Below are 19523 nucleotides of genomic sequence, written 5' to 3' on the forward strand. Positions count from 1 at the left end.
GATAACTCAGTGCTGGGTGCTGCTGCCTAGAAGTTGTATTCATTAAAGGTCCGAATGCATATACCTCATGTGTTCATATTGTTGTTTGATGCTTCTTAATCAAGATGGATCGACTTTGTTGCAGTCAGCTCATCAGGAATTCTTTTACTAGAAATTGCCAGCTAATTATATACTGCATCCACTGCACCCGGTGTGGCTTCCCCTACATTGGGGGAACCAAGCGGAGGCTTGGGGACTGCTTTGCAGAGCACCTACGCTCGGTTCACAATAAACAACTGCACCTCCCAGTCGCGAACCATTTCCACTCCCCCTCCCATTCTTCAGATGACATGTCCATCATGGGCCTCCTGCAGTGCCACAATGATGCCACCCGAAGGTTGCAGGAACAGCAACTCATATTCCGCTTGGGAACCCTGCAGCCCAATGGTATCAATGTGGATTTCACAAGTTTTAAAATCTCCCCCTCCCCCACTGCATCCCAAAACTAGCCCAGCTTGTCCCCTCCCCCCACTGCATCCCAAAACCAGCCCAGCTCGTCCCCACCTCCCTAACCTGTACTTCCTCTCACCTATCCCCTTCTCCTACCTCAAGCCACACCTCCATTTACCACCTACTAACCTCATCCCTCCTCCTTGACCTGTCCGTCTTCCCTGGACTGACCTATCCCCTCCCTACCTCCCCACCTATACTCTCCTCTCCACCTATCTTCTTTTCTCTCCATCTTCGGTCCGCCTCCACCTCTCTCCCTATTTATTCCAGTTCCCTCACCCCATCCCCCTATCTGATGAAGGGTCTAGGCCCGAAACGTCAGCTTTTGTGCTCCTGAAATGCTGCTTGGCCTGCTGTGTTCATCCAGCTCCACACTTTATTATCTTAGTATCTTTTTCATCTGGATTCATGGAATGTGAGCATCATTGGCTATGCCAGTATGTGTTGCCCACCCATAATTGCCAGGCGAAGGTGACAATGAACTTCTATCTTGATCCACTATACTCCTTGGGCTGTGTGGACACCCGCAATGCTGTTAGTAAGGAAGTTCCTTTGACCCAGCAACACTAATGGAACAGTGACATAGTTTCAAGTCAGGGTTGGTTGGGGCTTTAAGTGGAACATTTGCTGCCCTTGTCCTTCTGGGTGGTAGATCTCACAGGTTTGGAAGGTGCTGTCTGGGGAGCCTTGTTGAGTTACTGCACTTGCACACGCTCTGCCACTGGGCACTGGTGGTGGAGTAGTGAATGTTGAAGGTGTTAGATGCGATGCCAATCAAGCAGGATGCATTGTTTTAGATGGTGTCAAACTTCTTGGGAGATTTTAAAGATGCATGCATCCCGTCAGGCAAAGAGCTTTCTTTTTCACTTCTGACTTGTGCCTTATAGATGGGGAACAGGCAATGAGGAGACAGGAAGTGAAGCCCGAGCCTACCACACATCATCTCAATAACCCAGGGCATTCGTTTCATGATGGCCCCATCAATCTCTGGCTCAGAGTAAGTGGAGTCAGCAATTGAGAGCTCACAATCTCAGTATTGTCCTCAGGGACTGAAGCCCCACTGTTGTGTCTGCTGCCATCCACAATGAAGATGTTCTGCAAAGTGGTCAACCAGTCTACGCTTTGTTTCCCCACTGTAGAGGAGACCACATTGTGAGCAGCGAATGCAGTAGACTAGATTCTCGGAAGTGTTACTTCACCTGGAAGGTAGTTTGGGCTCTTGGATAGTGGGGAGGGAGGAGGTAGATGCTCAGGTGCTCTGAAATGTTCATATTCTTCGTCAACCAAAAATTGCTTACCTCTGTTGTTGACAGGGCCGTCAATTGGGTCCGGCCCATCTCCCGCACTCTGCCCTCACCCCTCCTCTTCCCTCCTGCAACAGCGATAGGGTTCCCCTAATCCTCACCTGTCATCCCACCAGCAGAAGATCCAGAAGATCATCAGACGCCATTTCTGCCACCGCCAGCAAGATGCCACCGCCAGACACACATTCCCCTCCCCTCCATTGCCCACCTTCCACAGGGACCATTCCTTTCGGGACACTCTGGTCTACACTTCCTTCACTCCAACACCTCCCCACAGTCCTACGGCACCTTCCCATGTAACCAGTGAAGATGCAACACCTGCCCATTTACCTCCTCCCTGTGCTGGCAAAAACGACTCTGAACTACCCGTTGCCTGCCATTTCAATGCACCAGCTTGCTCCCTGTCCAATATCTCTGTCTCTGGCTTGCTACAGTGTTCCAGTGAAGCCCAACACAAGCTGGAGGAACAACAACTCATTTTCTGCTTGGGGAAACTACAGCCCTCCAGACTCAATATTGAGTTCAATAATTTTAGGGCATAAACTCCCCCATGTCCCAAAAGAACTGCAGATTATGTAGATCCCACCCCACATGCCAGGCCTTGTTACCACATACTCCCTGTTGTTAGTCACTAACAGTCCCCATTAACAACTATTCACCCTCCCAGCCTGATCGTTAGCAACTCCTTTGTCTGTCCAACTGTCCTTCTCTTTCAGAGATAATGGGAACTGCAGATGCTGGAGAATTCCAAGATAATAAAATGTGAGGCTGGATGAACACAGCAGGCCAAGCAGCATCTCAGGAGCACAAAAGCTGACGTTTCGGGCGTAGACCCTTCATCATCTTTCTTTGGGTTCTATCCTATTGTTTACTTCCTACCCCACCCACCTCCCTATTTTCTGCAGATAAAGTGATGTTTTCCCAGCCACCAGCAGTTCTGAGGAAGGGTCACGGGACCCAAAACGTAAACTCTGTTTTCTCCTCCACAGATGCTGCCAGACCTGCTGAACCATCCACAACTAAGTGTGTGGGCGCTTTAGGAGCTTACACATTGGTCTAGAGTGCACAAGTATAGCCATTTTCAAATCTAACAAGTAGTGTCTTGATGACTAAGATATAATATACTGCACCTCTGAAACTACTTGTAGGTTGTAAGAATATTATTACAAAGACTTCGTATCTAGCTTTCAGATCTCTCACGAGATCGTATTCAGTCTTCCACTATGTTCCCTAAACATGATCGCAGTGTATGGCATTTATTATAACAAGTCTTCTGGACACACAGAACCTCCTACTCCAGCCCACCTAGCTCCCCTCATGCATTATTATCCTGAAGATGTGGCATGAGGACAGGAGTAACGGCATCACCTTTCCTGCCCTCCCACCCAGGATAGCACCATCCCATCATTTGCATGCCACTCCCCTCACTGCCTAACTCAGTGAAGTCTGACTTTCCACCATGAGTTGCAGCTCAGTGTCATCACTAGGCCCTGTCTCCACATCCTTGGCAGCTACTGCTGACTCACCACCATCTCTAGCTGCAGTGTCCAAAGCTGTCAGGAAAAAGCATTTACAGTGATGATCCATATTCATTTGTCACACTGTGGTCAGATGGCCAGCAGCAGAAATGGCCGCAAGACTGGTTAATTAAACATGCTAGGAATTTTCGTCAAGGCAGTTTAAATCTGACCTTGGTGAAAACTGCAGCCAGGACATGTTGGGACCTGTCCTGTATGCAGTAACTTGCAGTCTCCTATGTTGATCAAATAAGCAAGGTGTCATGATAGTCTGCTAGACATACTGCACCACTGTTACTTTATATGGAGCATGTTATGTGGCAGTTTATGATAGTATAAACATTTGAGAGTTGTTCACCAGTAAACAGCATTGGATAGGATTGAACATTGTGGTCAAATTTGGTCAATTGATTGGCTGAATTGATTGGATCTTTCAGGAAAGTGAAATATCAGTTACCAGCATAAAGGATTTTGCAGGAGGAGTCTTCAGGATCAACATTTGAGAAGCATGTGCCATAAAGTTATCTTCAGAAAAGACAAAGAACCATGAGGCAAGATGCACAGAGAGCAAAGTAGGCCACTTGACTTGAATCAGGGTAGTATTTGTTTCAAGCCAACTGTATTGAGTTAGAGTTAAATATGAATTAAGTTAAAACTAAAGTAAAGCTAGTTAAATGAAGTGATTTGAAGTTGAGGTTTAACGACATATGAAGTGTTGCAACAAATGTATATTTTAGATTGAGTTTGGTATCAAAGGAGTTAAATAAACAAGCGTTTGTTTAATTAAAATCTGAGCTGACTCCCTATTTTTTGTCTGTCACACAAGGGAAGAATACCTGAGTAAAAGGTTTGAACACTCCATTTGGGCATCAACAGTACAAGAAAGCACAGCACACGTGTGCACATACATGGTGCGAACGTTCAACTGGTGGCTGAATTTTTCTCCCTTCAATGTTTGATTGACCTCCACTCAGTGAAATGTTAGTCATTCACATGAGCTGCCTGGTCCACTCAACCTAAAGATCCTTCAGAAATGAAGATCCTTCTGACCTGTGGACAGCCCTGGACATTATGAGATAACATACTCTAAGCAGACATCGAAAATAAAAATTACTTAGTGCCTCATTGTTAACTTGAGTTTGACTGGTTGTGAGGCTTCAAGACAGTTAATAGTTCACTTCAACTTCATTCAAATGAGGGATATTTAAAAGACCAAAATAAGCCCTACCTCCCTGGCAACAATTTTTTTTTGATTGGGAAATGAGTGCTGCTAGTGAGGCCAGTATTTATTTTCAAACCTTACTTACCATTGAAAAGATGGTGGTAAGCTAGCTTCTTGAACTGTTGCCTTCCTTGTGGTGTTGGTAATCCCACAGTGTTGTCAGGAATGGAATTTCAGTATCTTGTCTCAGTAACTGTGAAGGAGTAGTGATCTACTTCCAAGTCAGGATTGTGGATTGTTGAGAAACTTGCACATGGTGATCCCATGCAAATGATAACTTTGTTTTTCCAGATGATAGAGGTCACAGGTTTGTAAGGTGCTGTCAGAGGGGTCTCAGCGAGTTTCTGGTAGATGGTACACCCTCAGCCTTTGTGTTTCAGTGGTGAAAGGAGCAAATATCGAAGGTGGTGGATGGGGTACCAATCAGGCTTTGTCCTGCATGGTGTTCAGCTTTTTGAGCATTCTTGGAGCTGCACTCATCCAGACAAGTGGGGAATATTCCATTACACTCCTGACTTATGACATGTGGATGATGGACAGGCTTTGGAGAGATATGAGTTGAGTTACTCACTATAAACCTTTAAGCCTGCTGTTGTACCCAGGATATATATATGGCTGGTTCTGTTCACTTTCTGGTCAACAAAATAATTTTGTCCGGGATTCAGTGATGGTAATATCACCAGGAGCATATTTATCACAACTCCGTTTGAATGAGTGTACATATTTTAACACGATGGTCTAAAATTTATTTACTTTATATTCCTTCAAGAAAATATTTACTCTGTGGTTCATAAGGCAAGTAAATTTTTCCATGCCAAAAGTTTCAGCTGTTTGTTCATTGAAGACTTCATTACCTTTATTTACCATGATACCTGCACATTTAAAATGTGTTTCTCCAACTGAAGTAAAACCCCAGCAGGAGGAAACGCTTAAGTTAGTACCACTTTACTATTTGGGGATCTCAGCTGGAGCATCAGGTCAGCAGATACCTCTTGTTCCCAGTGATAAAACTGGCATGAGCTGGGACCAGGCATTAGGAATAGCATTCATGGCGTGGTGGCTAATTTTACTATCCAGCCTTGTGCCATCTGAAATCCAACTGTTAGCCTCATTAAGTTATTCAGTCACGCAACAAATCTTGATATTTATACTTACGATGCCTTTTAACTGAGTGATTGCAAAGATCTATCAATTTGTTTTAGAAATTAAAGATGCAAAAACACTGTAGAAGACTGCTTGGCAATAGCCTTAATCCCTTGAGGCATATAAACCTACACACAGGGTACAGTCAATCTTCACAGTTTGTTAGTGTATAGGCTTATGAGTTTAGTGTGTGATAGCCACTTCATTCTTCCAGCTTATTGGCTTGTCAGTTTTTATTATTATTGCTCCATATAATTGTATCATAGTTCCAAACACAATCTTACATTTCCAATTTATAAAGTCATTTCACATTCATTGTTCTGTAATTTTTTAAATTCATATAGAACATATCCTTCAATTATTCAGACTTTTGTTTATGACACTGAATATTGTCAATCTTGCAACTTTTTTTCATAAAATAGCAAATTGTGTACGTTGACATATTTCATTTTGCAACAATATAGGTGATTATGTGAAAAAAACAACAAATTTTAGTTTTTTTTAGTTTGTAAGCATCTTTTAGAATTGCTGATGTCAACCCTAATAATTGTATCTTGGCCAAACAGCAAATGATGTAGTAGAATTTGGTTGTATGGCATATTCTGCTTATCCAGTTAATCCCACTGCTTCACTCTTTAGTCACTCCCGCATTCTTCCAGGAATTTTGAAGTGTGTTCGTGGTAAGGATTTTTTCAAAGTAAGATGCTCCCATATCTCACAAATCTACATTTAAATCTAGTTGAGCACAAATGAGTAATTCTGTTGCATTTCCAGAATATTGAACCTGTGGTCAGTGTTACGTTTGAACTCAAAAATAATTTACTAAGTGCCTACAAATTGTGTTTAACATAGGCACATTCCAAGGTGTTTCGCAGAATGGCAACCAGACACATTGATACTAAGTCAAAGAAAGAGATGTTAGCAAGAGTGAAATCTAGTTTTATGATCTCAAACTAGATCACTGCTCTTAATTGAGGAGCAGGTAGTTCATTGGTGCAAGAAGGGAACTCCATAGCTTACAGCCTAAAGAATTAAAGTAAAAGGGTGTGGAGGATGCAGAACAGCTAAAGTTGAAGAAATGCAGAATTGTTGAAGGTTGTATAACGAGAAGGAATTTACAAGGAATTGGAGGATAATTCTCGAAAAGATTTATACATGAGAAACAGCTTACTTCAAGGTAACAGTTCCAGTGAAAGTACAGAGCAATTTTATTGTCATCCCTCAAAACAATGAAAAAGTATCACTTGTTAGATTAGTTTTGTTATGCATTTTACTAACGTTTATGAATAAATAGCTTTTACTCAGTTAGCTTGATCCCAAGAGAGGACCTAACTTAAATGGTTACTGAGAAGTGTTTCTCCCCCCCAAATCCTATTGAATGCTACAAAAACTTATGTTTACAAACTGCCTTTTACAAAATTAAATTTTCCAAGGCACATCTTGACAGCACCATTATGAAACATAACACTGCTTAGAACTTTACATAAAGCATTAGCTTAGATTGAAGATTGGTTAACACACAGAAAACAGAGAGTTGGGCTTAATGGGGTTTTTTTCAGATTAGAAAGCAATAACTATGGAATGCCACAAGATCAGTCCAATAGCCTCAATTATTTACCATCAATATTAATGATCTGGAGTAGGGAGGAAGAGTATAATGTATAGAATTTGCTGGTGATACACAAATGAGTGGAAAGGCATGTTGTGATGAGGACCTGAGAAATCTGCTAGAGAATAGAGACAGGTTGAGTTAGTGGAAATAAAATTGGCAGATGGAGTCTAATGTTGGAAATTGTAAGGTACTGCACTTTGGTAGGAGGAATCAATTTATTTAACTGAAGAGAAATTCCAAAAAACGTGCAGCTCACCTTTTCTGATGAAGGGTCTAGGCCTGAAACATCAGCTTTTGTGCTCCTAAGATGAAGCTTGGCCTGCTGTGCTCTTCCAGCTCCACACTTTGTTATCTCAGCTCAGTGTAACCTGGGTGATGTTGTGCACGAGAAGCAAAAAGTTAGCATTCAGATACTGTGAGTAATTTAACAAGCAAATGGAATTTGGCATCATTGTTAGGGGCTTGAAGTTTAAAAACAAGGAAGTCTTGCTGCAACGAATGTGTTAATAAGGCTACACCCCGAGTATTCTGTACAGTTTTGGTCCTTGTATTTAATAAATGATGTATTGGAATTGGTAGCGGTTCAAAAGAGATTCAGACTGATGCCTGAGATGAAAGTATTAACTTATCAAGAATGCCTACACAGGTTAGGCCTTTATTCATTAGATTTTAGAATAATGAAGGGTGATCTTATTGAAACACATAAGATTCTGAGGAGACAAAAACAACATTGCTGGAAAAGCTCAGCAGGCCTGGCAGTATCTGTGAAGGAAAAAACAGAATTAACTTTTCAGGTCCAGTGACCGTTCCTCAGTCCTCCTCAGACTGCAAACAGGCCATCACTCTACTTTGTCATCTACAATTGTGAAAGGTGCTGTATGCCTCGAGGATGCAGCACACCCTTCCTGGGATATCTGGGAAAGTCCTGCTCTCATAGTTCATGCATTGAAACCTCATTAAAGAGGCCTATGGTCAATATTAATTATATTAACTGTGGCCCTGCTGGAAGTGCAGACAGCATTATATCTGTTCTGAGGAATCGTCACCCAAACTGAAATGTTAACTCTGATTTTTCCTTCACAGTTACTGACAGATCTGCTGAGGTTTTCTAGCAACTTTGTTTTTGTTCCTGATTTACAGCATCCACAGTTCTTTCATTTTTTAAATTTAAGATTCTGAGGGGTTTGGATTTTGAGAAGTTGTTTCCACTAGCGGGAGAATCTTGAAATAGGGGACATTGAGAATAAGGGGACATTTATTTAAAACTAAGGTGCAAAGAAAAATGGCTGGAATTGTCTACCCCAGAGAATTGTGGAGGTTTGAGCATTGAAAGTACATAAAGGAGAGGTAGATAGATTATTGAAATATCAAGGAGTTGAGACCTATTACCTGTTGGCACGAAAGAGGAGTTGAGGCTTGAAGCAGATCAACAATCACCTTATAGATTGGTAGGGTTGTCTTGAAGGGCTGAATGGCCTACTTTTGTTCTTACTTCTTATGCTCTTATCAAGAATAATGACCAACAGTTTATGCCACAGCTAAGTCAACTCTGTAAATTTTAAGGGATATCTTAAAGTAGGAAGAAAGGTGGAGAGGTTTACGAAGGAGTTTCAGGGTTTAGAACCTAGACAGCAGTAGTTGAATAATTAAAACCGGGGATCTTCAAGATTCCAGAGTTAAAGGAGCCCAGATATCCTGCAGTGATTATGGACAGTCATTACTGAGAAGGAGAGAATCTCGAAATGGAGTAAGGGTGTGCGACTGAGGCTGGGCGGGCAACGCTGTTGAAAGATTTGGAAACAAAGATGAGAAATTTAAAATTGAGAAATTATTTAAACAGGAGCCAATGTAGTCTAGCAAGCACAGCGGTGAAGGAAGAATAGGATTTAATGCAGATTAGGACATGGGCAGGGAAATTTTGGATAGTTTAAATTTATAAGTATCAGCCAGGAGCACACTGAAGAAATGGATGCTAGAGACAGGAAACATATGGATGAGGGCATTTGAAATGCGGCAGGGTGGTGTTGAATGATGTTATAAAGGTAGATCTTTGTCATGGCGCAAGATGCGGTTGGAAGCTCATGACGGGGTCAAATATGACACCAACGCCACAAATAGTCTGGTTCAGCCTCAGACAGTTACCATGGACAGAGATGGAGTCAGTGGTGAGGGAGCACAGTTTGTGGCAGCGACTATAGACAATGACTCCAGTCTTCCTAATATTTATATAGTCAGAGGAAATATCTGCTCATCCAGCAATGGGTGTCAGACAAGCAGTCTGTTCACATAGACGTGGGGAAGGGTTAAAAGCATTAGTGTTAAGGTAGACATGGGTGTTGCCAGCATACATGTGGAAACTGCAATGTTTTTGGATGATATTATTGAGGGGTGGCATCTACATAAGAACTAGGAAGATGCCAAGCTCAGATCCAACAGAAATATCAGAGGCAACTGAGTGGGAATAGGAAGTGAATCAATTTTAGATTACAGTTAGGTAAGAATGAAATAAAAGCAGAAAGTGCTGCAGTAGCCCTTTGAGGCTGGCAGCCTTTGTGAAGAGAGAAACAAAGTTAACGTTCTGTGTACAGTATGACTCATTTTCAGGCAGATCTGAAGAAGAGTCAGACTGGAGTTGTAACGTTAACTCTGATTTCTCTCTTTGCAGAGGCTGCCAGGTCTGAAAGATTTCTCCAGCAGTTTCCAGTATTATTTCAAATCTCCAGCATCTGCAGTATGTTGCTTTTATTTAAATAAGAATGTAATCAGTTGTGGTTTTAAACAGTGCTGGGAGTTTATTGAGAAAGAGTTAGAGGAAAAGATACTTGTTTGATTTTGTCAACCTTTATCACTCTGTAGAATTTAGTTATTACATTACTGTGGAGGATGAAGCTAGTTATTTGGCATTTGGTAAGTGGGTAAGTTATATTTTATTACAAAAGTTTAAAATAATCCAGAAAGTGTTGGTAATTTTGATAATCTCTTTTTCTTAAACTGGAAAATAATTTAGTACTTACTTGATACACATTAAGGATGGCAGGGCAGGTAATGCTTTCTGATTACAGACTCTCAGAGCTCATGGATGTTAGTGTTATCCAGGGCAAACATTCCTTTGGTAAAGTGTTAGCAGCTCAAGTAATTCCATCTCAGAGTTTCTGAACTGAAAGCTGAACTTCAGACCTTGCAATGCATCAAGGAGAGGGAAAATTACCTGGTTTGATGAAAGGTGTGTAATGTATATCTGTTATATTGTGGAATTTGGATTTTAAAATAGAGACAAATGGATCAGCTCTGTGAAGGTCTTTATTTAAGCAGGTCAGAAAGTCATTTGAAGCAGTGACCTAAATGCATCAATTCCATGAAAACACATGACTGCAATTAAGTACCTGATGGGTTGAAGAAGGGTCTAGGCCCGAAATGTCAGCCTTCCTGCTCCTCTTGATGCTGTGTTCATCCAGCTCCACACCTTGTTATCTCAGATTGTTTCTGCTGGTGGGTTTATAATAGATCACAAATCCATTAGTTGCAGCTTTTGTGTTAAGTTCAGATGAATAAAGTTTTCAGCCCAGGTGGGAGAACAGAGTCTTCCAACTAGATGAACAAATGTTTAGTTCAGAGGAATTTGCTACCCAGCCAAAGTGTTTTGATTTGCTTAGCTTCTAAGCCAGCAGAATTTAGATAGAAGCCTTCAAATTATCAGAATTAAAGACATTTAGGTCATCAGGATTGTGAAAAGTCCATGCCAGTGGATTCAGAAATGAACTATAAAATTGTCTCCACAATCCAAGGAATAGAAAGTGGGGGTTGTTGTGGGTAAAGACACCATAAGTCACCTTTGATTCAGCTACTTATTAAGAAATCTCACAGACAACAAACTACTGAAACTTTTTTTGCATGTAGCAATCAAAGTAAGACCCCTCAAGTAAGACAGTTAAGCCTCACAACTCAACCTGGCTATTACCCCATTAAGGACGGCATCTGATCAGGATTTGATCAATCATGGTTTACCTCTGGAAGTGTCCAGGCTTCAATCTTTATGCAGTGCTGTCCTTCGAAGTTCTGATACTGACTTGTTCTGGTATTGGATTCTTATGTAGTTTGTAATGTAACATTATTGGTGATTCAATAGATTCTTTCATCCCCAATATTCATTACATTTCATGACAACCTCAAGTTTGTGTTTTGCCTTTGAATTCGAAGTATCTTCTCTGTTCCTTTTATATTCTGGATTAGCTGTCTGTTTAAAACTCCTTAAATTCTTCCGCAGGTCAACCAGTTGCCCTTGAGGCAATAAAACATCTAGGATGGGATTGCAGTACAAAGGGTGCAGAGGGAGAAATTCACCAGGGTGTACCTGAGTTCAAGTCACCTATATAGGGAGATGGGATAGACTGGAGTTGTTCTCATTAGAACAGAGAAGGCTGTGGGGATCTGATTGAAGCAAACAAAGTTCTGGGCACAGATAGGGTAGTTAGGGTGAAACATTTCCCCCAGCCAAGAACCAGAGGACACAGTCTCTCATAAGGAACAGGAAGGTTAGAGTGAATTTGAGGAAAATATTTTCACCAAGAGAACTAAGAGTATCTCAACTCATTGTTTAAAAGGATGGTAGAGGCAGGCACCTCAAGATATTTAAAACCTATTTAGATGAGCACTTGATGATAATGGGAACTGCAGATGCTGGAGAATCCAAGATAACAAAGTGTGGAGCTGGAGTGCTCTCTGATGAAGGGTCTAGGCCCGAAACATCAGCTTTTGTGTTCCTGAGATGCTGCTTCGCCTGCTGTGTTCATCCAGCACCACACTTTGTTATCTTAGATGAGCACTTGAAACACTTTAGCATACCGGGGTACAGACCAAATACTGGAAAATAGGATAAATAGCACATTTGATATGTGGGAGGTTTTTAAGGAGAGGTTGATTAGTGTGCAGGAGAGACATGTTCCTGTGAAAATGAGGAATAGAAATGGCAAGATTAGGGAGCCATGGATGACAGATGAAATTGTGAAACTAGCTAAGAGAACAAAGGAAGCATACATGAGGTCTAGGCACTGAAGACAGACGAAGCTTTGCAAGAATATCTGGAATGTAGAGCGAATCTGAAAAAAGGGATTAAGAGGGCTAAGAGAGGACATGAGATATTGCTGGCAAACATGGTTAAGGAAAATCCCAAAGCTTTTTATTCATATATAAAGAGCAAGAGGGTAACTAGAGAAAGGATTGGCCCACTTAAGGACAAAGAAGGAAAGTTATGCGCTGAGTCAGAGAAAATGGGTGACATTCTTAACGGGCACTTTGCATCGGTATTCACCAAGGAGAGGGACATGACAGATGTTGAGGTCAGGGATAGATGTTTGCTTAGTCTAGGTCAAGTTGACATAAGGAAGGAGAAAGTGTTAGGCATCTTAAAAGACATTAAGGTGGACAAGTCCCCAGGTCCGGAAGGGATCTATCCCAGGTTACTGAGGGACGCGAGAGAGGAAATAGCCGAGGCCCTAACAGATATCTTTGCAGTGTCCTGAGACATGGGTGAGGTCCCAGAGGACTGGAGACTTGCTAATGTTGTCCCCTTGTTTAAAAAGGGCGCAAGGATAATCCAGGTAATTATCGACCGGTGAGTCTGACGTCAGTGGTAAGGAAGCTACTGGAGAAGATACTGAGGGATAGGATCTATTCCCATTTGGAAGAAAATGGGCTTATCAGTGATAGGCAACATGGTTTTGTGCAGGGAAGGTCATGTCTTACCAACTTAATAGAATTCTTTGAGGATGTGACAAAGTTGATTGATGAGGGAAAGGCTGTAGATGTCATATACATGGACTTCAGTAAGGCGTTTGATAAGGTTCCCCATGGCAGGCTGATGGAGAAAGTGAAGTCACATGGGGTCCAGGGTATGCTAGCTAGATGGAAAAAAACTGGCTGGGCAACAGGAGACAGAGGGTAGTAGTAGAAGGGAGTTTCTCAAATTGGAGACCTGTAACCAGTGGTGTTCCACAGGGATCTATGCTGGGACCACTGTTGTTTGTGATATATGTAAATGATCTGGAAGAAGGTGTGGGTGGTCTGATCAACAAGCTTGCTGATGACACTAAGATTGGTGGAGTAGCAGATAGTGAAGGGGACTGTAGGAGAATGCAGCAGAATATAGATAGACTGGAGAGTTGGGCAGATAAATGGCAGATGGAGTTCAATCCGGGCAAATGCGAGGTGATGCATTTTGGAAGATCAAATTCAAGGGTGAACTATACAGTAAATGGAAAAGTCCTAGGGAAAATTGATGAACAGAGAGATCTGGGTGTTCAGGTCCATTGTTCCCTGAAGCTGACAACGCAGGTCAAAAGGGTCGTCAAGAAGGCATATGGCATGCTTTCCTTCATTGGGCGCGGTATTGAGTACAAGAGTTGGCAGGTCATGTTGCAGTTGTATAGGACTTTGGTTCAGCCACATTTGGAGTACTGTGTACAGTTCTTGTCGCCACATTACCAAAAGGATGTGGATGCTTTGGAGAGGGTGCAGAGGAGGTTCACCAGGATGTTGCTTGGTATGGAGGGTGCTAGCTATGAAGAGAGGTTGAATAGATTAGGATTATTTTCATTAGAAAGATGGAGATTGAGGGGGGACCTGATTGCGGTCTACAAAATCATGAGGGGTATAGACAGGGTGGATAGCAAAAAGCTTTTTCCCAGAGTGGGGGACTCAATTACTAGGGGTCATGAGTTCAAAGTGAGAGGAGGTAAGTTTAAGGGAGATATGCATGGAAAGTTCTTTACACAGAGGGTGGTGGGCGCCTGGAACGCGTTGCCAGCGGAGGTGGTAGACGCAGACACGTTAGCGTCTTTTAAGATATATTTGGCCAGGTACATGGATGGGCAGGGAGCAAATGGACACAGACCGTTAGAAAATAGATGACAGGTTAGACACAGGATCTTGATCGGCGCAGGCTTAGAGGGCCGAAGGGCCTGTTCCTGTGTTGTAGGTTTCTTTGTTTCTTTCTTTGTTTCTTTGATAAGAACTGATGGATATTTGATGATTGGCAGAGACACGATGGACTGAAATGTTTCTTTCCATGTGTTAAAAACTCTGAAACTATTTAGAAGAGAATTCTAAGAACTTAGGTCTTTGGAACGCTTCTTCAAATGATAATTGGAGCAGAATCTTGGAGTATATTTAAGCAGAGGTCTAGTAAAGGTGTGAATGGTTATTGGGAGTTGGTGGGAATATAGAATGCTCAGATTAGGTATGATATTATTGAATGGTGAATCAGGTTCGAGCAGCCAAAAGGCCTACATATGCTCCTAACTCTTAGGTTCATAAATACATAAAGTGAGGTGAGTGTGGTTCCCTTCAGCTGGACAACAGTGAAAAGGCATTTGAGGTGTATGGTGTGCTGAACTGTGGCAAAGAATGCAGGAAAGTCAAGAACGGGAAGAAACGGTTTACCTCTATCAGGAGGACAATTGTGACTTTGATATCAATCATTTTGGTACTGTACCAGTGATGGAAAGCTGTTTGCACAGATTTAGCTTCAGAAAAGATGGGCATGGAATAGAGAGGAATGGTTAACAATTTGCAAGCACAGAGGGATCACGAGTTGTTATTTTGAGGAGAGGAGTGATGATAGCACATTTGAAGGTGAGGACAATATTTGATGACTGGCAGCATTAGCAATAAGAGCGACCATGGGGGACAGAAAAGGAAGTTAGTTAGTGACGAAGTTTAGTGTGAATTTTACACAGTGAAATGTGATTGGTGTGGTTTTCATGAGCCTACATTTCCATGAACTAATCAAAGGTTTCAAAACCAGCATAAGCATATTAAATTTTGTTCTAGTTTAATTCAATTTTGTAAGTTGCTAATGAAGTGGAAAAAAAGATGATTTGGCTGCACTGTATAATATTTCCAAGGGAAGTGTTTGGTTGCTTAGTAACACAATAGAATTGCTTGGTCTTTTTCAGGTTTTGTTAAATCACCAAGGCTTCAATTTAAAGAAGAACTGAAGAATTCCAGCAAGGTTGGAAAATGTAAAGGAATAAAAAAGTCAAGAAGCATGAATCTGAAAATGCTAGCCCAGGGAAAGGACGAAAGATGGGGGATTGCCATAGTTTTCAGAACCTGTAAGAATGAATTGGATTGAGAGAGTGACATGAGTCTTGGGTATAATTTTCCAAGCAGACTGCAAAGTAGGGGGCTCAATGTAGTACAACTTACTGCAGTAAGGCACTAAAAAATGGAGGCTCGTCATTTCTAGAATCTTCACAAATGTTAAAGATTTTATAGATGCATGTAAAATTCTCCAATTTACCTGGTGTTCAGACCGAGGTTGACTGAAGCACAGACTAGGTTCCTGTTTTTAACAAAGATCAACATTTCTTAGAAGCAACACGAGTCCAGCTTTAGGACACACACACACAAACACACACACACACACACACACACACACACACACACACACACACACACACACACACACACACACACACACACACACACACACACGCAGTGACCTAGAACATTGATTCTCAATGTTCCTTCTTTAGATGCCTTTGCTGATTTACTGCAAGCCCAAACTGGCTGGAACACACTTATTAATTCAGAGCCACAGCTTACAGCAACTGCTGAAGGAAAACAAACTGATTTTCTTCAGGCTTGATGTCATTTTTATTGCAGAGAACAGAGAGTATTCCCTTAGCTGGAGGAGGTTTCAGGGCTTCTCATTCTCTGGTTCACAACCTTAAATGCTCCAATTACCTGAGAACGGATCACATAGTTGCTGACAAGGCAAAAGACCTTTGTCATTGATAACTTGTTCATCGACTAATCATCTACTTGTTGCCAGCTGCATGCCCATTTGTACACAGCCCATCAGCACCAGTTCACCTGCAAAGTGCGCTTCAACTCATGCTGGAACCAATCTTTGCAAACTCAAAATGTCAAGTTTTGCAGTTATGTCCTTGTTCCTTGCAAGTCGTTGGCAAAAAGCTATCAGATGTTATATGCCCCACCGCCGATGAAATTACTGCTTGTACTCTACATTGGAATCACTAAAAAAAAGTTGGAAAACAGCAGGCAATGGACAGAAATTTCTGAATCCACCCCAAACATTTAGATGTGGGGGAACTAAATTGGGAAGGAGACAGTGTCAGCTTCAGGCAGATTAAACCTTCGCCATTAAATTCTTGGAACTTCTCAGGTAGGTTGGGTTTGCTAATCTTTGTGGTTGGGAATCTGTTTTGCATTCTTTAGCATTTAATAAATACTCATTAACACCCCAGCCCACTGGAATTATGTTCACATGCACAATTTTGTTCGTCAAAAATAGCAGGAACATCTGTTCACAAACTGAACTACATCTATGACCTGGCAGGCCAGATGTTTTCTTCTAAGCTCTGATGAGTGCAAACATCATCTGTTATCTGGCTCTTTCTGGTTCTTTGTACGAATGCTTAGTTTTAGGAGTGAATCCATCAATGTTGTCTAGCAGGTGAGAAATCTCAGGCGTACTCTTTGACATGCAGTAAGAGTGAAGTCTGACCAGGCTATCAAAGTCTATGATGCAGCTACAACACCTAACAGCAGCACCCCTGATTCAGACAGGCAAGTGGGGCTGAACTCAAAACGGGCTCAACTCCAAATGCCATCTTTATGTGGTTATGTCCTTATCCAATGCAAATCTTCAGTGAAATGGTACCAGATGTCTATGTCCTCCTCATTGTGATGAAAGGTCATTGACCTGATGGTGCATGGGCTGTTGAGTACTGTGGCTGAGTTTATGATTTAAGTGTAAATCCTGGGAAATACTGAGGTTCATATAGTGCTACACTGGTAGCTGTAATGAAGCGACAGACATGGATTGCATGTGAACTGTCTGATGGAGATGCCGGACTCCCAAATTGCAGAGTAGAAAAATTGCACGAAACATTATTTAATCTTAAAAAGTTTATCTTTATTTTTAAAAATTGACATGCTTTATGGAAAATTATGTTCAATATGATATATCAGCAGACAGCTACTTGCTTGCTTAGTTGTAAATTATTAATTAGCACTGCAGCCTCACAGTGCCAGTGACCCGTGTTCGATTCCAGCCTCGGGTAACTGTCTGTATGGAGTTTGCACATTCTCCCCGTGTCTGCGTGGGATTCCTCCGGGTGCTCCGGTTTCGTCCCACAGTCCAAAGATGTGCAAGCTAGGTGGATAGGCCATGCTAAATTGCCCATAGCGTTCAGGGGTGTGTGGGTTCTCGGGGGATGAGGATGACCCTGCATGGGATGCTCTAAGGGGCAGTGTGGACTTGTTGGGCCGAAGGGCCTGTTTCCACACTGTAGGGAATCTAATCTAAACATAATGATGCTCTATTTTTCTTTGCATGTTGATATTCAATTTTTCTCCTCTGTATCCTCTGATGCAGTCCAGTGCAGTGACAAAGTTACAATACTGACGCACACGTCAAGGAACCTGAAGCATTGAAAAGTTAGTGGTATATACCCTGGCAGAGTACAGCAAATCATTCATTGTCTCCTGGCACTGGAGCCTGAGTCTCCTAAGCTGTCCTTGGGCACTGACCTCCTTGGCCATCTGCATCCAGTCAGCCTTCACCAATCAGGAATGCTTCTTGTCACCACTCATCAGGAAAACATCTTCCCACCTCTTCACAAGAACATTGAAGAAGACATGCAGTAGAACAAGGTGCCCACTTTGAGCTGGTAAGAACTGCCGGTGCTGGAGTCAGAGATAACACAATGAGGAGCTGAAGGAACACAGCAGGCCAGGCAGCATGAGAGGAGCAGGAATGCTGACGTTTTGGGTTGGGGCCAATTTACCTTGTCTCTGGCATTTGCAGCCTGGGAGAGAGTGATCAGCAGACGTTCAGTGATGTTCCTGGATTGCAGAGTGAGGTGCTGTTCAACATGCTGCATGGATATTAGAGTTTGGAAGCTTCCAGTAGGCTTCAGAATGTCCTATTTATAAAATGCAACATATTACATTCAATTGCATATGTCATGAGCCGATAAGAATGTAATTGTCCAGGAAAAGCCAACCGGTCCCCGAGGAGTCAGCAATTATGTTTTTGGGCCTGCATTGACATTTAGTCTGAGGAGAGAAAATTCTATCCAATGTGTTCACTATGCACTACCAACTCTTTTGTATGCTCATGAAAGAATGGGGTATCAAAACAAGGGCAGTATCTAAATGGATATATTTAAAATCTGGAAGAACTTGGACCCCAGCCGTTCATAACATATGTTAATGATTTAGATGAGGGAACTCAGTGTAATGTTTCAAACTTTGCAGATGACAGAAGGTGGGGTGGAAGAGTGAACTCTGAGGAGGATACAGAAATGTTGCAGTGTGATTTGGACAGGATCAGAGAGTGTGCAAAAGCATGACAAATGCTTATAATGTGGATAAATGTGAGATTATCTACGTTGGGTACAAAAATAGGAACACAGGTTATTACTTGAGTGACAGTGAGTTGAAAGAAAGGAATGTTCAATGAATCTTGGGTGTCTTCAAATACTAGTCATGGAAAGTAAGCGTGCAGGTGCAGCAGGCAGTAAAGATGGCAAACTACACGTTGATCTTTACAGTGAGAGTGTTCAAGTATAGGAGCAAGGATGTCTTGCTGCAATTATATAGGGCATTGGTGAGGCCATACCTGGAATATAGTGTGCAGTTTTGCTCTCCTCATCTGAGGAAGGATGTTCTTACTAAAGAGGGAGGGCGTCGAAGGCTTAGCAAATTGATTCCTGAGATGGCAGGACTGACATATGAGAGGTTAAGTCAGTTAGGATTGTGTTCACTGGAGTTTAGAAGAAAGATGGGGATCAATCTCATAAAATTCGAACAAGACTAGGTAGGCTGGATGCTGGAGGGATGTTCCTAATGGTGTGCAAGTCCAGAATTAGGGAGCATAGTTTAAGTGTAATGGCAAACCTTTTAGGACTGAGATAAAGGGAAATCTCTTCACCCAGAGATTGGTGAGCCTGTGGGATTCAGTACCACAGAATGGTTTGAGACAAAAAGATTATGTGTTTCCAGGAAGGAGGTAGACCTAGCTCTTGTGGCTTAAGGGATCAAAGGATATAGGGGAGAACAGGATTACAGCACTAAGCTCTATGATAAGCCATGACCATGTTAAATGGCAGAACAGGTTTGAGGGGTTTCTTCTGTGTTTCTGTTTGTCAAAAAAGGAGACTAGGCTCAGAAAAGCAAAGGTTGCAACAAGAGAACAGTCGGTATTA

The sequence above is a fragment of the Stegostoma tigrinum genome, chromosome 1 (assembly GCF_030684315.1).
Source record: "Stegostoma tigrinum isolate sSteTig4 chromosome 1, sSteTig4.hap1, whole genome shotgun sequence".
In the NCBI taxonomy this organism is placed as follows: Eukaryota; Metazoa; Chordata; class Chondrichthyes; order Orectolobiformes; family Stegostomatidae; genus Stegostoma; species Stegostoma tigrinum.